Source organism: Oncorhynchus clarkii, chromosome 2, assembly GCF_045791955.1.
Source record: "Oncorhynchus clarkii lewisi isolate Uvic-CL-2024 chromosome 2, UVic_Ocla_1.0, whole genome shotgun sequence".
Lineage (NCBI taxonomy): Eukaryota > Metazoa > Chordata > Actinopteri > Salmoniformes > Salmonidae > Oncorhynchus > Oncorhynchus clarkii.
The window spans coordinates 58,628,836-58,634,615 of NC_092148.1; the positions used below are offsets into that span (position 1 = coordinate 58,628,836).

A 5,780-nucleotide genomic window follows, 5' to 3' on the forward strand; every position below is an offset into this window, starting at 1 on the left:
ACATTGTTGTGTCACCTAAATTCACTTTATTGAGAATGGAACACTCCAAAACCTTTTAATTAACTTTTAGTCATTTATCATAAAAACACTCTTCCTCAAATACTTTCATTGTGCTCCAAAATGTCTTTGTGTGCTACTAATTTATTTGACTTAGGAGCACATATGAAAGTCAGCATAGAGCCCTCTGGAGGGGATAGTGTTGTGAATGCAGTTCTGCTCTTTTATGCCCCGCCTACTGGGTGGATTGATTGGCAGTGGTGTTGGCCAATCATCTGTCAGCCCCACATTGCCATGCTCTGTAACTGACAGTTTGCCTTCAGTTTTGTTGTATGGCCCCAGTATGGACACTGTGCTGTGTGATCTGTGCTGAAGCTCAACAGTAACTAAATGTGAAATTTGACTGTAATTAACATCCTAAAACAAGACATAAGGTTGTCATAGACCAGGGTTCCCCAACTGCCGGCCCGCGCTTTTATTTGGCCCTCCATGTTTTCTGAGCAAAAAAGTATATATTTTTATTTTCATTGTTGGACATAAAAGACTGTAAAAACAACAGGAAATCAGCGATTTTAATTTTAAAAATCTGTTCTCAAGTATAATAGAGAGACACGTGATAATATACAAATGTATGCAAGGTTTGATATGATTATGTTTTAGTCAAACATTCTGTTTGGGCTACTTGCGGTCAATTTGCAGTCTACAAATGATTTGTAATTGTGTTCCAGCCCCCCAAACATCCGCTCAACAAAAAAATCTGCCCACGGCTGAATCTAGTTGATGATCCCTGTTGTAGACCTTCCCACACATAAGGTCTGTGTAGATACAAGAGAATAGGCAGCTACAGTACTCTAACGATAGTTAGTTCAGCTTGCTAACTGTTAGCTAATGGTCATCTGGAGACTGAAGAGCCTATCTACACTAAGTGGACAAGACCAGCAAATCTCCAAACATGACAATAGCTAGGCGAGACCACCACATCACAGTCATTGTAAGTACATTTTTCCTCAATAAAGAAGTTACCAGCAAAGTCAGTGCCAGTAGAAAAAGTGCAAGGTTGTTGGTTTTTTTTGGAGGGGGGGGGGGGGGGGGGGGGGGGGGGGGGGGGGGGGGGAGACTGTTACGTCTTATTTAACATACTCTTTGAAGATGTAGGGCTTCAGACGTTTTTGGAAGATATGCAGGGACTCTTCTGTTCTAGCATCAGGGGGAAGCTGGTTCCACCTTTGGGGTGCCAGGACAGAGAAGAGTTTTCACTGGGCTGAAGCTGATCTCCCATAGCGGTGGGACAGCCAAAAGATCAGAGATGGCAGAACGGAGTGCTCAGGTTGGGATGTAGGGTTTGAGCATTGCCTGAAGGTAGGGAGGCGCAGTTCCACTTGTTGCTCCGTGGGCAAGCACCATGGTCTTGTCGTGGACGCGAGCTTCGACTGGAAGCCAGTGGAGTGGATGGAGGAGCGGGTGACATGGGAGAACTTGGGAAGGTTGAACACCAGACGGGCTGCGGCGTTCTGGATAGGTTGCAGGTTGAGTTTGATGGCATAAGCGGTGAGTCCAGCCCACAGAGAGTTACAGTAGTCCAGATGGGATATGACAAGTGCCCAGATTAGGACCTGCGCCACTTCCTGTGTGAGGAAAGGTCGTACTCTACGGATGTTGTAGAGGTCTTCCTATGAGGTCCAGAGCCTGCTGGTTTTCTGTTCTACCTGATAATTAATCAGTCCCTGATTAAAGGGGAACCATTTTAAAAAGCAGTGGAACTGGCTTCGAGGCCCAGAGTTGAGTTTGAGGGTTGAAGAGCATGAACCTGCAGGAGCGAGTCACTATTTTGATGTTTGCGGAGAACGACAGCGTCACGTCAGGATTCTTTGATGAAGGTGCTGCTGCCTCCAGATGTGGAGGTTCTGCTTTTTCTCCTGGCAGGTGATCTAAGGGTGGGACTGACCTCAATTTCAGGGCTGGTCAACATCAGGAAGAGAAAATCATAATTCCGTCCTCTGAATGGAGGCCTGTCAGCGGGGGCACAGAGAGGATCTGAGGCATGGAACACTTTTGTTTGTTAAGAGTGTGGTTATTAGGATAAGGAGTCCCATAAACAGTAATCCTCAAAGCAGTGAGGATAAGTGAAAACAATTACACAACTGAATGAATGTTATACAAGCTCTACTGTGTTGGAAGCTCACATTATCTGAGATGAAGGCAAAGTTACCTGGAAGTAGCCTAACATTCACTGCATGCAGTACTTGAACATTTCAGCAAGTATATTGAAAAATCAAGAGAACGACAGTCCCCATTCCCAATGTCTCTGTGTGTGATGTGAATTTGACTGATAAATCAATAATCCAATCAAAATCCAAATCATATCAAACTTAATTTGTCACATGCGCCGAATACAGTGTAGATTTTACCGTGAAATGCTTACTTACAAGCCCTTAACCAACAGTGCAGTTCAAGAAGAAGAAAATATATACCAAGTAGGCTAAAATAAAAATAAAATCATAAAAAGTAACACAATAAGAATAACAATAACAAAGCTATATACAGGGGGCACCGGGACCGAGTCAGTGTGAAGGGGTACAGGCTAGCTGAGGTAATCTGTACATGTAGGTGGGGGTGAAGTGACTATGCAAAGGTAACAAACAAACAGCGAGTAGCAGCAGTGTACAAGAGGGGGGGTGTCAATGTAAATTGTCCGGTGGCGATTTTTATGAATTGTTCAGCAGTCTAATGGCTTGGGGGTAGAAGCTGTTAAGGAGCCTTTTGGTACTAGACTTGGCACTCCGGTATGCTTGACCGTGCGGTAGCAGAGAAAACAGTCTATAACTTGGCTGACTGGAGTCTCTGACAATTTTATGGGCTTTCCTCTGACACCGCCTAGTATATAGGTCCTGGATGGCAGGAAGCTTGGCCCCAGTGATGTACAGGGTCATTCGCACTACCCTCTGTAGCGCCTTGCGGTCACATGCCGAGCAGTTACCATACCAGGCGATGATGCAACCGGTCAGGATGCTCTCGATGGTGCAGCTGTAGAACTTTGAGGATCTGGGGGCCCATGCCAAATCTTTTCAGTCTCCTGAGGGGGAAAATGTTTTGTTGTGACCTCTTCACGACTGTCTTGGTATGTTTGGACCATGATAGTTTGTTGGTGATGTGGACACCAAGGAACTTGAAATTCTCGACCCGCTCCACTACAGCCCAGTCGATGTTAATTGAGGCCTGTTTGGCCCACCTTTTCCTGTAGTTCACGATCAGCTCCTTTGTCTTGTTCACATTGAGGGAGAGATTGTTGTCCTGGCACCACACTGCCAGTTCTCTGATCTCCTCCCTATTGGCCGTCTCATTGTTGTCGGTGATCGGGCCTACCACTGTTATGTCGTCAGCAAACGTAATGATGGTGTTGGAGTCGTGTTTGGCCACGCAGTCGTGGGTGAACAGGGAATACAGGAAGGGACTAAGTATGCGAACTGGGGCGGTTCGCAAATTGGAGTGGGTCTATAGTATCCGGGAGGATGCTGTTGATGTGAGCCATGTCCAGCCTTTCAAAGCACTTCATGGCTACCGACGCGAGTGCTAGAGGGCGGTAACCATTTAGCCAGGTTACCTTCACTTCCTTGGGCACAGGGACCATGCAGGTCTGCTTGAAACATGTAGGTATTACAGACTCCGTCAGGGAGAGGTTGAGAATGTCAGTGAAGACACTTGACAGTTGGTCCGCGCATGCTTTGAGTACACGTCCTGCTAATCCATCTGGCCCAGGGGTTTTGTGAATATTGATCCGTTTAAAGGTCTTGCTCACATCGGCTACCGAGAGCGTTATCACACAGTCATCCAGAACAGCTGGTGCTTGTGTGCATGCTTCAGTGTTGCTTGCCTCGAGGCGAGCATATAAGGCATTTAGCTCGTCTGGTAGGCTCGCGTCACTGGACAGCTCTCGTCTGGGTTTCCCTTTGTAGTCCGTAATAGTTTTCAAGCCCTGCCACATCCGACGAGCATCAGAGCCGGTGTAGTAGGATTCAATCTTAATCCTGTATTGACACTTTTCTTGTTTGATGGTTCATCTGAGGGCATAGTGGGATTTCTTATAAGCGTCCGGATTAGTCTCCCGCTCCTTGAAAGCGGCAGCTCTAGCCTTTAGCTCGATGTGGATGTTGCCTGTAATCCATGGCTTCTGGTTGAGATGTGTATGTACAGTCACTGTGGGGACGAAGTCATCTATGCATTTATTTATGAAGCCAGTGACTGAGGTGGTGTATTCCTCAATGCCACTGGATGAATCCCGGAACATATTCCAGTCTGTGCTAGCAAAACAGTCCTGTAGTGTAGCATCCACGTCATCTGACCAGTTCCCTATTGAGTGAAATTACATAATGCCATTTCACTTTCAGATCGACTGAAAACAATGAACAAACAAGTTATTTTCTTCAGTTCAAAACAATGTGTGAATATCCTATGAACAAAACATACTGGCATAAGGAGTGCCCAATATACTGCCAACCAGACTCATAACAAAGAGCCTGGACTATCCTAATTTCGTGTTTCAAGGAGCTAATTACTGTTGAAGCCAAGGTCTTCCATTCACGTCACAGAGAGGACTTCCTAGTTCTAAATCCCCATCTATGAGAAGCTGATTGAAATATCTAATAAACCAAACATAAAAAGAGTTGAGGGGGAGGAAGAGCAGCTGGATGAGAGTTCTGAGAGAACGTCCTCAAGCTGCAGGTTCCTGTTACACTTTCAGCATCTGGTCTTTTTTGTCTTTTGGTCTAAAGAATATACTGTTAAAACAACGAACAAAACCAAGAGAAGAAGAAATGATCTTTAATTAGACCTTTTCCTTTTCTAACCACCACTTCATCTTGAAGTGTATGGTCAGAAGAAAGAGGTCCACAGGCCTTCATAAGAATGACATTTTACATTTACATTTTAGTAATTTAGTAGACACCTTTATCAAAAGCGATTTACAGTAAGTGCATTAAACTGAAGATAGCTAGGTGAGACAACCACATCACAGTACATTGTTCCTCAATACAGAAGTTATAGAGCAGATTCAGTGCTAATAGGAAAAGACAAGTGTACGCCTTTTAAAGGGAAAGGGGGGATACCTAGTCAGATGTCCAACAATCTATTCAATTGAAATGTTTCTTCCGCATTTAGGTGGATAAAACTGAGATGTCTTTAAGATGCTCTTTGACGAGGTAGGGTTTCAGTTGTTTTCGGAAGATGGGAACGGACTCTGCTGTCCTAGCTTCAGTGGGTGGATTCTCATGCTCTGAATGCAGAGTTGATAGCTATGTGGTCACGAAAATATTCAGACTCTAATCGAATGTTCATTTAATTCCCCCATTTGTTATACACAGTTCAAAGAGCAGGTTCTCAAACTCTCCCACACAATGGGAAACCTGCAGCCTTTTGGAAGACAACTCTCATCCCATTTTTATATCCCGTGGCCAACCATAATAAACAGATATGAGGGTCTGTTTGAATCAGGTTGAGACAAAACTCAAACCATGTTTCCTAACATATCTAAACATCCACACCCTGGCTCCATTCTCTGTTTTGTCTTCAAAGGTGCCGACTAGGTCTGGTGTGGGGTTATGGGTCCTGGAACCAGGTCCTTATTGCCTGCCCATGGGGAACAATGCACAGCACAACCATTCATTTATAGGGGACCTTTCTAACAACCCAGATCATTGTGACATCATGGTTGTTGCTACTGCAGATTTTACTGGCTTCTGAGCATTACTCAAGTAGAGACCAGCATGTCCCATAACAGACTTAACACC

General features: G+C 44.8%; 1 pseudogene; it reads right to left on the reverse strand.

Moving 5' to 3' along the window:
- Window positions 1-1,124: 1,124 nt before the first annotated feature.
- The window catches only part of LOC139377763 (uncharacterized), an 84,675-nt pseudogene continuing 80,019 nt past the window's right edge, over window positions 1,125-5,780 (reverse strand).